The 14,430-nt window shown below is 42.1% G+C and overlaps 1 protein-coding gene and 1 pseudogene across 1 annotated transcript in view; one reads left to right on the forward strand and one right to left on the reverse strand.

Annotated features, from left to right (window-relative positions):
- The window catches only part of ASXL2 (ASXL transcriptional regulator 2), a 153,952-nt gene that overhangs the window by 116,792 nt on the left and 22,730 nt on the right, over positions 1-14,430 (reverse strand). The gene's annotated exons all lie outside the window — the stretch shown is intronic.
- Positions 8,434-8,534, forward strand: LOC119627381 (U6 spliceosomal RNA; annotated as a pseudogene).

Here is a 14,430-nt window from a genome sequence, read left to right on the forward strand (position 1 = left end):
AGGCAGAGTCTCACTGTATTGCCCAGGCTGGAGTGCATGGTGCAATCACAGCTCACTGCAACCTCTGCCTCCCAGGCTCAAGCAATGCTCCCACCTCAGTCTCCAGAGTAGCTAGGACTACAGGCATGTGCCACCACACCTGGCTAATTTTTGTATTTTTTTGTACAGACAGGGTTTTGCCATGTTGCCCAGGCTGGTCTTGAACTCCTGGGTTTTTGTACTTTTTGTAGAGAGGGGGTTTAGCCATGTTGTCCAGGCTGGTCTCAAATTCCTGGGCTCAATGTTCCACCTGCCTCGGCCTCCCAGGGTGCTAGGATTACAGGTGTGAGCTACGATAACTGGCCTAGAATTAGTTTTAATATAGAAAAGTATTATACTAAATTTTCTCAGACTGCTTAAAGCTATAGTTTGGGGGAGAAAGAAAAATGTTTTTCAATTAAAGATTTAAATACTACACTTTTAAAACTTTTTATTATGGAAATCTAAAAACATTCACCAAATTAGAGAGAACATTACAATGAACCACCACATACCCATCACCCATTTTCAACAATTATCAACACATGGCCTATCTTGTTTCATCCATACCTTCAGCCACCCTCCGTCCACAAACTGGGTTATTCTGAAGCAAGCCACTGACATTTCATTCATTATTATTGTGATATATATCTCTGACAACAAGGACTTAAAAAAATATTTTACACCTCAGAAAATGACTATAATTCCTTAATATAAAATTATTTAGTCAATGTCCCAAATTTACAGGAAAAAACCACTGCTTTTAAATACCTGATTTGTTCAAATCTATAGACTTACATATACTGGATTTGGCTAACACATGTCTTGAAGTATCTTTTAATCTACGGATTTCTCTCATTCTTTTTTCTTCCAATTCACTTACAGAAAAAAACTAGTAAACTGTACTGTAGTTACACATATCCTGTATCGTGCTAATCGTATGGTCCTCTGTCCCTTGCATTTCCTGAAAATTAGAATCGAAACCTAGAGGCTTGCTCAGATTCAGATTTTATTTTAGCAAGAAAACTTCATAGGCTTACGGTATACTTCCTACCATGCCACATCAGAACACACAAAATATCTACGATCTCCTTTTTGAGATGCTAAGATATATCAGTGGGATAGATGTGGTCTACCTGATCCACCATTATAAAGCTTCCTATCAGCATTTCAATCTAATTGTTTTAGCAGCCACCGATGATCACTATCTCCATCATTTTATTTAGGGGTTGGAAAATGCTGATGGTCCATCGTTCCTTTTTCATTTATAAGCGAGAGCCCTTCTAAAGAGAAATGCTTTCCACTATCTATTTGGTTACCCCAGGTACAATCCATATTGAAAAGGCAGGATAAGGCTGCACGCAGTGGCTCACGCCTGTAATCCCAGCAGGCCAAGGCGGGTAGATCACCTGAGGTCAGGAGTTCAAGACCAGCCTGGCCAACATGGTGAAACCCCATCTCTACTAAAAACACAAAAATTAGCCGGGTGTGGTGGCACATGCCTGTAATCCCAGCTACTCAGGAGGCTGAGGCAAGGCAATCGCTTGAACCCGGAAGGCGAAATTTGCAGTGAGTGAGACTGCGCCACCACACTCCAAACTAGGCGACAAGAGCAAAACTCCTCCAAAAAAAAAAAGGCAGGATAAGCAACTTATTTTTGTATTTACTGTTTTCAGAATAATTAGCTGGTTTTCTGGCATGCTGCAAAGGTGATGTTGGTTTTTGTTTGAAATACCACTATTATGAGTATCATTTTATAAAGTACCATTATGCATTTAAATATATTTTTGTGCTTTAATTACTGTATTTCCTCACTTGTGAATTGGTTATTCATTGGCTATTGTCCACTTATATACCATTTGTGAGAGCTCTCTAATTTACATTAAATATATTGAAACATTTACTGTCACATTTACTACAAACCCTTTCTTCCAGTTTATTCTTCATCTTTTTATCACTATTGATTTTCCATGAAAGTTTTTATTAGTTTCATGTATTGTAACTGACTGGTCTTTTCTATTTCTTTAAGCATGTTTACACTTAAATGTAGTTTCCCTCCCTTTCATAACTTAATACTTTTTCTGTATTCATTTACATTTAACTCTTATAATTCATATAAGAAAAAGTGCATGGGCCGGGCTCAGGGGCTCATGTCTGTAATCCCAGCACTTTGGGAGGCCAAGGCGGGCAGATCACTTGAGGCCAGCAGTAAGAGACCAGCCTGGCCAACATGACCAAACCCTGGTTCTAATAAAAATACAAAAATGAGCTGGGTGTGGTGGCACATGCCTGTTATCCCAGCTACTCGGGAGGCTGAGGGACAAGAATCTGAGGCATGAGAATCCTGAGAGCCAAACCCTGGGAGGCGGGGGTTGCCATGAGCCGAGATAGTGCCACTGGACTCCAACCTCGGCGACAGAGTGAGACTCTGTCTCCCCCACCAAAAAAAGAAAGAAAATGTGCATAGATAGAAATGAGAAAAATGTGCAGACACACTAGAAAAAAACCAAGAGGGAGAGAATGAGGGGAAAAAACCCTGTCTTGGCCACATATATTACTGAGCAAACATGCTGTATGAACCATTATCTTACCACAAGTGGAAAAGACTACAGTAGTTTTGCAAAACTGTTAGCTTACATTAACCACAGGAGGGCAGTGTTTACCAAACAAAACCTCATTCCACTGCTGCTCATGGAACTTCAAAGTACAATTTTTAGAAACTACTTTATGACTCAGAATAATTAAAATCAACACTACATAGATTTAAAGCTAGATTTTTAAAGGGTGCTTAATATATTCACTTCTTAGCTTGTAGATTCCCAATTCAGTTAATAAAAAGGATTTAAAAATTTTATTTTCTGAACACTCAAGAATAATTGAGTTACCTCCAAGATTCAAGTTTGATTCTAGCCTAAATAACAGGAATATTTCAATTATTGTTGCATTATGAGTTCATTCCAGATATACAGATGTGCAGAGTCTGAATTCTGTACAATCTATATGACTGTTACATTTTAAATGTCCAAATAAGTAATACAGTGATCTTTACATAGAGTTCTATCAGTGTTAGAAGGCTCATTTACTGCCCAAAAGCTTTAATTAGGGTAACTTGTGCCATACCAGTAAATCAAATCAGCCAACAATAAAGAATGAGAAGAGACGAGAGCTTATGTTATAGAACAATATATCAACATTTAACAGCCAGAGAAGAACAACTAGGAAATAAACTAAGTGACCAGAGGGATAAGAAGAAAACCAGAAAACACTAGTGTTTCAGAAAAGACAAAAGTATTCTAAGGTTTAGGTGGTCAACAATGTCAAATGCTGCCTAGAAGCTGAGATAACAACAGAAATTTATCCCCTGTATTTGGCAACAAAGGGATCTTTAATTAGCTTTGTAAATTCAGATTCCACTTAATGTGGAGGGAAGAAATCAGATGTGAGGGGATTTAGCACTGACTGGGAGTAGTAACGGAATTAAAACAACTCTTTCTAGGACAATAAAGAAAACGAAATGTGGAATTGAGGAATAATTGTTTCGTCAAATGAAGTTTCACCGAACCAGGATAAAGGGAGACCCAAACATCCCTAGATATCCCATATTCCCCCTTTCCACCATGAGAGGCAAGTAATTTCAGATACATTTTTTGACAAATCCCTCATTATCTGAGCTTGAGGTACTAGTTCCGATTTGACACTCAAGAACAAAATGAATTCAGAGGATCTGGTTTCCCTCAGTTACCAAACTCATGATACACTCACTCATCTGAGTTCAGGAGCTCAACACATGAGAGTAACAAGGAACACATGGTATTTAGACAGAAATGTTATCTAAAAGAGCCTTCGGAGGAAAGAGGGAAAAGGTCCTTACCTGGTTGTTTAGCAGTATCTGTTGATCACTACCTGTGTCCTGAGATGCACTTTTCTGTTCAGCTTCTGTCACACTAGACTCTCATGGTTCACTCTACTCTACCTCTCTACTAGTAACTTCTTCATTGCCCACAGTCTTTTAATGTTGGTCTCCTTCAGGATTCTTTTCTCCTCAGTGTTTTACTCTCTTGGACATTTTCATCCTCCCATGGCTTCAAAAATAGCTATGCTCCTATAGCAGCACCCTAATACATCCCCAGTACTGCTTATCACAGTGCACCAGTTTTTTGTTTTTGAGACAGGGACTCACTCTGTCGCCCAAGGTGGCCTGCAGTTCCATACCTGGAGTACATGATCATAGCTCACTGCAGCCTCAAACTCCTGGACTCAAGCAATCCTCCTGCCTCAACCTCCCAAGTAGCTAGGACTACAAGTGTGAGCCACCATGCCCAGCTTTATTCATCTAGTATTACTAGTGCCTATTATATGACAGATTTAAAACACTTAATGGTTGGCTGATGGAATTAGGAACATGGATGGCAAGACTAGCTTTAGACACTAGTAAAAATGCCTCTTTTTAAAAAAGCATAAAAGGTGAGGGAAGGCCGGGCGCGGTGGCTCACGCCTGTAATCCCAGCACTTTGGGAGGCCAAGGTGGGTGGATCACCTGAGGTCGGGAGTTCAAGACCAGCCTGACCAACATGGAGAAACCCCGTCTCTACTAAAAATACAAAATTAGCAAGGCATGGTGGCGTACGCCTGTAATCCCAGCTACTCGGGAGGCTGAGGCAGGAGAATCACTTGAACCCAGGAGGCGGAGGTTGCAGTGAGCTGAGTGAGATCTATACAGAGAGGCACCTACAGATATACAGAGAAGATTATAGAAGCTGACTTTGTAAGCTCACGGGCATAGTTTACCTAGGGGTCCCTCAATTCTGAACAGCTCTATCAAGTCACTTTGGTTTAGTCTTTCCCAGCTTGGGTTCTTTTAATTATCCAAAAAGTCTGGAGGTTATACACACTCCCTAGTTCAAGAAAAAAAGCTCTCAATCAAACTCTCTTCAAACTCTGAAGAATTGATAACACTAACAGTTAATACTTATCTAGCATTTAATTGCCAAGCACTATTCTAAGTGATTTAGATATGTTAGCTTATTTAACCTTTACAATAAACCTATGCGGTAGATACCATCAGCCCATTTTTTTCAGATGTGAAAACTGAGGTGCAGAGAAATTAAATAGCTTGTCTAAGGTTTCATCAGCTAATTAATGAAAAGAGCCACTGTTGCTGCTGTGTTGCCCAACTTGTCATCAGCAGAATCCAACTCTCAGCACCCTATGTTACAATTCCTCAAAAACAAGAGCCAACCATTTCAGTGGCTTTGAAGGTGACAACAATTTGTAGACCTAGTAGGTGCTCCTCGGTGCTTCCACATCTAATGATAAAACGCAAGTGCAGCATATGACAAAGGCACGATAAGGAAAAGAGAAATAGGGGCTTAGACTCCTCAGGAATGATGGCCTCAGGCAAGCAACCTTGATCAGCTGCAGTCTGGCCATGAGTGACGGAAATCTAGACTAGGCAGTGGCAGAGGGAGATGATGAATATCAATATGGCCTCGGAACCAGCTGCTGCAGCAGAGACTATGACCTATTCCACTAATCCTCTATAGTAAGCCATTTTAAGAGACTGCTGCCAGCATCTGTCTTGAGGAGCTAGTGTCAAGAACAGGCTTACTGTGGAGCACAAGCCATTAAGAAACACATCCAAATAGAACCTTTCAGTGTACTGCAACACACACGTCCCTCAAGAACCTCCTCAGCTCTGGCAGATGGTGCCTCTCACACACTGTCAGCATGCCACCTTCACTCATGCTGCTCTGTATCTGACATACCTTCCCTACTCCTTTTGACAGATACCTCAAAGTTTATCTATCACTTAACAAAATAGCAAAGATTTTTAAACTGGTAATATTAACTTCTTCAAGAGTTGAATAAGACAGGCACATACACACTAAAACAGTGGAGAGGGTAAAATGATACACCTTTATAGACAGTAATTTGGTAACAGGCCAGGCGCAGTGGCTCACATTTGTAATCCCAGCACTACTTGGGAGGCCGAGGTGGGTGGATTGCTTTGAGCCCAGGAGTTAGAGACCAGCCTGGGAAACATGGTGAAATCCTATCTCTACTAAAAATATAAAAATTAAGCTCACAACTGTAATCTCAGCACTTTGGAAGGCCAAGGTGGGCGGATTCCCTGAGGTCAGGAGATTGAGACTAGCCTGGCCAACATGGCAAAACCCCGTCTCTACTAAAAACACAAAAATTAGCCGGGCGTGGTGGTGTATGCCTATAATCCCAACTCGGGAAGCTGAGGCAGGAGAATCGCTTGAACCCAGGAGGTGGAGGTTGCAGTGAGCTGAGATCATGCCATTGCACTCTAGCCTGGGTGACAGAGTAAGACCTTGTCTCAAATAAATAAATAAAAATATAAGAATTATGCCGGGCGCGGTGGCTCAAGCCTGTAATCCCAGCACTTTGGGAGGCCGAGACGGGCGGATCACGAGGTCAGGAGATCGAGACCATCCTGGCTAACACGGTGAAACCCCGTCTCTACTAAAAAATACAAAAAACTAGCCGGGCGAGGTGGCGGGCGCCTGTAGTTCCAGCTACTAGGGAGGCTGAGGCAGGAGAATGGCATAAACCCGGGAGGCGGGGCTTGCAGTGAGCTGAGATCCGGCCACAGCACTCCAGCCTGGGCGACAGAGCGAGACTCCGTCTCAAAAAAATATATATATAAAAATTATCTGGGCATGGTGGCACACACCTGTGGTCCCAGCTACTCAAGAGGCTGAGTGGGTGGACTGCTTGGTCCCAGGAGGCAGAGGTTGCAGTGAGCCGAGATCGTGTCACTACACGCTAGCCTGGGTGACAGAGTGAGACCCTGTCTCAAAAAAAAAAAAAAAAAAAAATTGGTATTAACTTCTATAGCCTTTCAAAGAGTGACACCCTCTTACCCAGTAACCCTTCTTCTAGCAAATCTGTCAAAGTAACAGAAATACATGAGGCCCAGGCACAAAAGTGTTACTGCAGTATTATTTGTAACAAAGTTATAAAAATAAATAATCTAAATAAACACCCAATACTAAGATAATCAAGTAATTTAACTCCCCTTCCAAAGAGATCGATCCTTAGTACATGAGCAAAGAGAGAGCAGAGGCCTCTTTATCTTTGTGCTCCTCAAATTAGACAATACCCAAAACGTAAGAGAAATCCAATAAATTATTCCTAAATTGAAAATATATTGTTATTAAAAATGCTTTTGAGTTTCCAAAGATAAGTAAATGCTTATGAATATAAAATTGAATACACAATAAGATTTAGATTAAATTTTAAAAACAGACAGGATTAGGAATAAATATACAAATATTAATAATATGACGTTAGATCAGAGTGTTAATTTATAATTCAGGCCCACAGTATAAACAGGCTTCAGGATTCCATGAATCCCTTTGGAATCAGACATAGTATTTAGTGTTTATATCTTTTTCTGGGGAGTAGATCCATAGCTTTCATCAAGTTCCAAAGGGACAGTGGGCGCCTGTAGCCCCAGCTACTTGGGAGGCTGAGGCAGGAGAATCGCTTGAACCCAGGAGGCAGAGGTTGCAGTGAACTGAGATCCCGCCATTCCACTCCAGCCTGGGCAACAAGAGTGAAACTTCGTCTCAAAAAAAAAAAAAGAAAACCTCAAAAAACATAAAGTGCTCCAACTTACTTTCTGATTAAAATGCAAGAAAACCGGCGGGGTGCAGTGGCTCACTGCTGTAATCCCAGTACTTTGGGAGAGAGAGGTGGGCGGATCATCTGAGGTCAGGAGTTAAGAGACCAGCCTGGTCAACATGGTGAAACATAGTCTCTACTAAAAGCACAAAAATTACCCAGGCGTGGTGGCACGTGCTTGTAGTCCCAGCTACTCGGGAGGCTGAGGCACAAGAATCACTTGAACCTGGGAGAAGGAGGTTGCGGTGAGCTAAAATTGCGCCACTGCACCCCAGCCTGGGTGACAGTGTGAGACTCTGTCTCCAAAAACAAAACAAACAAACAAAAGGCAAGAAAACCATAAGTTAGCAAAAAAAAAAAAAAAAAAAAAAAAAAAATCCTTACAATCATTTTTCATTTCTACCCCCAGAAAGTCTTGGAACAAGAAAAAAATCACGATTATATCTACGTAAGAGAAGAAGTAAAAGAAAGGTATAATTACGGAAAATAATTTATTATTTGTAGATGTCTTTCGGATACTCTTAAAATAATTGATCTTTTTACTATTGTTGATTTGAACAAATATCTAAGCACCTACTACAGCTGCATTTCCTAACAAGTCATCCAAAATACAGCTATACTATGACTACCCAAACTTATACTCTACTATCCTCAATATATTAGCTCCACAAGATTAAGTTAGTCCAATTCCAAGGTCCCTCAAAAATAAGTCTCACATATGCCTTTAGTAATGAAGCTATCCTCTGTTAAAATGCCATTTTTGTGCTCCCTTCTGCAGCACACATACTAAGAACATGCAGAGAAGATCAGCATGGCCCCTGCACAAGGATGACATGCAAATTCAAGAAGCATTTTGTATTTTTAAAATATAATAAAAATTTAAAAAATAAAATGCCGTTTTCTCCCCAAACCCATTATCAATGCATAATCTTTTTTAAGGGTCCAGAATGACAGCTATAAAGACTGTTATAAGACAAAGGCATAATTTTTACTGTTAGTTGCTGTGGGTCCATGAACTCCACAAAGCTTAAGGTAGATTTGTTTCTAGGAGTTTACCTACCATTCAACATTCTTCTGCTAAAAAGGCCCTGATTTTCTTTTGGAGATCCATCCCCTACTCCACTCTAAATCCACACAGTGGAAACCAACACTAGCAGTAACACATGAAACCCAATTAGCACTTCCCATCCTCTTGACCACAGTAAATGGTTTACTAATGGGAAGAAGTCTCAAGCCAAGGGTAAAGGGCAGAATAAGAGAAAAATTAAAACTTTGTTAACTCCAGCAACCACTGGAGTTAAATCTGCATGATGTGAGGCTAAAGCTAACAGCTTTCTTGCTCCACAGAGTTTGAGGATCAAATTAACACACCAAACAGAGAGAGACAGAAACACAGCCGGGTGCAGTGGCTCACGCCTGTAATCCCAACATTTTGGTAGCCCGAGGTGGGCGGATGCCGAGGTCAGGAGATCGAGACCATCCTGGCTAACACGGTGAGACCCCGTCTCTACTAAAAATACAAAAAATTAGCTGGACATGGTGGGCAGGCACCTGCAGTCCCAGCTACTCGCAAGGCTGAGGCAGGAGAATGGTGTGAACCTGGGAGGAAGAGGTTGCAGTGAGCCGAGATAGCGCCACTGCACTCTAGACTGGGCGACAGAGCAAGACTCTGTGTCAAAAAAAAAAAAAAAAAAAAAGGCCGGGCGCAGTGGCTCACGCCTGTAATCCCAGTACTTTGGGAGGTTGAGGCGGGCGGATCACAAGGTCGAGATCGAGACCATCCTGGCTAACACGGTGAAACCCCATCCCTACTAAAAATACAAAAAAATTAGCCATGTGTGGTGGCAGGCGCCTGTAGTCCCAGCTACTCGGAAGGCTGAGGCAAGAGAATGGCGTGAATCCAGGTGGCGGAGCTTGCAGTGAGCTGAGATTGCAGCACTGCACTCCAGCCTGGGCGACAGAGCGAGACTCCGCCTCAAAAAAAAAAAAAGGGAGAGAGACAGAAACACAATCTTGATAATGCATGTATTTATTTATTGAGAGACAGAGTCTTGCTCTATCGGCCAGGCTGGAGTGCAGTGGCGTGATCTCAGCTCACTGCAGCCTCCATCTCCCAGATTCAAGCAATTCTCCCACCTCAGCCTCCCGAGTAGCTGGGATTACAGGCACACGCCACCACATCTAATTTTTGTTTTTTTGTTTTTTGAGATGGACCATGCCCATCTAATTTTTGTATTTTTATTACAGATGGGGTTTCACCACGGTGGCCAGGTTAGTCTCAAACTCTTAACCTCAGGTGATCTGCCCACCTCAGCCTCCCAAAGTGCTGGGATTACAGGTGTGAGCCACTGCGCACCTGGTCTATACCTCTTTTTGTTTTTTGGTTCGTTTTTTTTTTTTGGTTGACACCAGTGTTTATTTCAGGAAGCAGGACTTCCAGACCTGGGTCTGTCCAGTAGAGTCCTGGAGCCTCCAGCTTCTCACTTGGCCTTTGGGTTATGGAACTTATATCCAGCAAAAACAGCCTTGTCCCCAAGAGCCTCCTCGATCCTCAATGAATTGGTTGTATTTGGCCAGGCGCGCCAAGGGGTAGGGGGCGCCAGTCTTGATCTGTCCTGTGCAGAGCCCCACCACAAGGTCAGCAATGAAAATGTCCTCAGTCTCCCCAGAGCAGTGGCTCACCATCACCCCTCAGCCGTTAGAGTGAGCCAGTTTGCACACCTGGATCGATTCGGTCACCAAGCCAATCTGGTTGACCTTCAGCAGCAGAGAGCGGCAGGCCTTCTTCTCAAAGGACTGGGCAATCCTCTTGGGGTTGGTGACTGTCAGGTCATCCCCCACAATCTGGATGTCCACCCCTGAGAGGAACGAGGTCCAAGTGGCCAGTCAATCTGGTTAAAGGGGTCCTCGATGGAGACAAGTCTAGGTGGCAGCTGGGACAGTGTCCTATACCTCATTTTTAATACTACATAGGCTACAAGTTCTAGAATAATGCCAAATAGTAGTAATGATAGAAATTTCTTCATCACATGTCTAATTTTTTCAAATACTTGTTTCTAGCAATTTGCCATCATTGTGTTATTGGCTGTTAGTTTGATTTTTTTTTTTTTTTTTTGCAGGGGGGAGATGGGCAGTTTTTCTCAATAAAGCAATTCAAAAAACAAGGCTCTTTCCAATGTGGTAAGCCATGTGGTAAGCCATGTGGTGAGCCATGGAGTTCTTCTGTATCCAACCCGAAAAGAGAACACATAGAAAAAGCACACCCTATTCTTGAGTACCTTGGCTAGGAAGTGACACGTATTACTTCTGCTCACATTCTACCGCAAAAATAGTCACTTGGCACTATCTAGACACAAGAGAGTCTAGGAAATAAAATCCTTGTCTGGGTAGCTGGGACAAGGATTGTACCTATATGTTCCCATCTCTACATACAGTTTTCATCATTGACCTAGTAATTTAATGAATCAATAATTTTCTAATAACAAAGTAGCTTTGCATTCGTGGAATGAACTTCCAATTAATCGTGGAGCTACATTGGCCACCTCATCATCCTAGACTAAGGCAGGCACTCTCCTGCTTCAGAATCTTCGCACTGTCTACTCCATCTATGTAGAATGCTCTTTTCCTGGATGTATGCAAAGCTTCACTGCCTTCATATGTTTGGTCAAATGTCAACTTCTCAGTGAAGTCTTCCCTGAATATCCTATTTAAATTACGAACTACTTCAAAACCAGCCCAGCATTCCCCAGTCATCCAGCTTTCCTTTTCCACACAGCATTTACCACTAACATACTATATACTGTAATTTATTTATTTACCATGTTGTCCATCTTTCATCCCTACCTACAAATCTGTTAAATTCCATGCAGGCAGGAATTTATTTTATTTTATTTATTTTATTTTTTTTTTTTTTTTTTGAGACAGAGTCTCTGTCACCCAGGCTGGAGGGCAGTGGCGTGGTCTCAACTCACTGTAATCTCTACCTCCTGGGTTCAAACAATTCTGCAGGCAGGGATTTTATTTTTCCTCATTTGTTCACTGCTATATCCACAGATCCTACAGCAGTGCCTGGCATATAGTAAGTGCTCAATAAATATTTAACTACATTCAATGTTGAATATAATGAATCTCCACATCTACGACACTGAGATTTAGCGTTTGCAAATTGATCCTACTCTAAGCCAACCTAAGACAATTACTAAAGAACTGCTCCCTCCATTAGCTTACAGATGTAAACAATTGATTCTTTTAAATTGACAATATTTATAACATTTCCCCTGGTCTCTGCCTAAATCTCTTATTCTATATAGCGAAAGCCAGAAAAGGTTTCAGAATAAAATGACAAAATGGCCTCTCCAACACAACCCAGGGTATATTAGTTCGGTGTCTTCCTTTACTCCATAGCAGCCACGTCCTCCTCATCTCCATTTTGTCTACATTCCAAAAAAAAAAAAAAAAAAAAAATTTTTGGCCAGGCGCGATGGCTCACGCCTGTAATCCCAGAACTTTGGGAGGCTGAGGCAGGCGGATCATGAGGTCAGGAGTGTAATCCCAGCACTTTGGGAGGCTGAGGCAGGCGGATCACGAGGTCAAGAGATGGAGACCACACTGGCCAACATGGTGAAATAGCATCTCCACTAAAAATACGAAAATTAGCCGGGTGTGGTAGCGCACGCCTGTACTCCCAGCTACTCAGGAGACTGAGGCAGAAGAATCACTTGAACCCTGGAGGCGGAGGTTGCAGTGAGCCGAGATCATACCACTGCACTCCAGCCTGGTGATAGAGCAAGATGCCGCCTCAAAAAAAACAAAAAAAAATTTTTTTTTGAGGGAAATTGATAAAGGGAAGAAATGGTGACAAATAAAGTGAACATAAGTAGATACCTAATTTTTTTTTTTTGTTTTTTTGAGATGGAGTTTCACTCTTTGTTGCCCAGGTTGGAGTGCAATGGTGTGATCTCGGCTCACTAGAACCTCCGTCTCCTGGGTTCAAGTGATTCTCCTGTCTCAGCCTCCTGAGTAGCTGGGATTACAGGCGCCCGCCACCACACCCGGCTAATTTTTGTACTTTTAGTAGAGACGGGGTTTCGCCACGTTGGCCAGGCTGGTCTCGAACTCGTGACCTCAGGTGATCTGCCTGCCTCGGCCTCCTGAAGTGGTGAGATTACAGACGTGAGCCACCGCACCTGGCCTCTTCTTTTTGAGATAGGGTTTTGCTGTGTTGCCCAGACTGGTCTTGAATTGCTAGGCTCAAGTGATTCTCCCACCCCAGCCTTCCAAGTAGCTAGGATTGCAGGCACACACCACCACACCCAGCTAAGAAACCTGAATTTTATGTGAAAAACTTCAGACTGAAATATATATTTAATTACTTACATTTTATACTTTTCTAACCATTTAAGGAAATATTATTTAATTATAGCTGAACTTCCAAGCTGTCTTATAACTTTTAAGCAGAAAGTGTTACCCTTAAAATATATCCCTTATGTGGCAAAACTAGTGATTTCATACATTGCTGGTGGCATTACAAATAGGTATATACCTTAAATAAAGCAACGTAACAAAGAAGCAAATTACAAGTAACCATATTTCTTATCTCTCCAAAAGAAATACCACAAAATACAGGGATGAGTTCCAATTCTTAAGATGGACTAAGCATATTGCACTCTGTCACTCTCACTGAATGTAGCTATACAACCTGGACAAAACACCGAGAGGAGCTGAAGACTCTGCAAAGTAAACAGACTTTTCTTAAGCTCACGTGGAATATCCAACAAGATAAGACTACATCCTGAGCCATAAAATACACCTTAACAAATTAAAAAAAAAAAAATCATACAATGTCTGTTCTCAGAGCACAGTGGAATTCAACCAGAAATCATTAAGATAGTTGGAAAATCCTTAAATATTTGGAAACTAAACAGCACACTTCTAAATAACACATTGGTCAAATAAGAAATCTCAAAATAAGTTTAAAATATTTTGCCGGGCATGGTGGCTCACCTGTAATCCTAACACTATGGAAGGCCAAGGTGTGCAGATCGCTTGAGCTCAGGAGTTCGAGACCAGCCTGGGCAACATAGCAAAACACTGTCTCTTAAACAAAACAAAACAAAACAAAATGCCGGGCACAGTGGCTCACACCTGTAATCCCAGCACTTTGGGAGGCCGAGGCTGCTGGATCACCTGAGGTTGGGAGTACTGACCAACATGGAGAAACTCCATCTCTACTAAAAATACAAAATTAGTCAGGCATGGTGGTGCATGCCTGTAATCCCAGCTACTCCGGAGGCTGAGGCAGGAGAATCACTTGAATCCGGGAGGCAGAGGTTGCAGTGGACCGAGGTCACGCCATTGCACTCCAGCCTGGGCAACAAGAGCAAAACTCCACCTCAAGAAAAAAAAAAAAAATTGAAATAAATAAAAATATATATAACATCAAAGCTTGTGGGATACAGCAAAAGCAGTGCTTAGAGGGAAATTTAAAGACTGAATGCATGTATTAGAAAAAGGGATCTGGATGGGTGCGGTGACTCACACCTGTAATCCCAGCACTTTGGGAAGCCGAGGCAGGCGGATCATGAGGTCAGGAGTTCCAGACCAGCCTGGCCAACATGGTGAAACCCTGTTCCTACTAAAAATACAAAAATGCCAGGTGTGGTGGCACACGCCTGTGATCATAGCTACTTAAGAGGCTGAGGCAAGAGAATTGCTTGAACCTGGGTGGCGGAGGTTGTAGTGAACCGAGATCATGCCACT

Source organism: Chlorocebus sabaeus, chromosome 14 (genome assembly GCF_047675955.1).
Source record: "Chlorocebus sabaeus isolate Y175 chromosome 14, mChlSab1.0.hap1, whole genome shotgun sequence".
Classification (NCBI taxonomy): domain Eukaryota; kingdom Metazoa; phylum Chordata; class Mammalia; order Primates; family Cercopithecidae; genus Chlorocebus; species Chlorocebus sabaeus.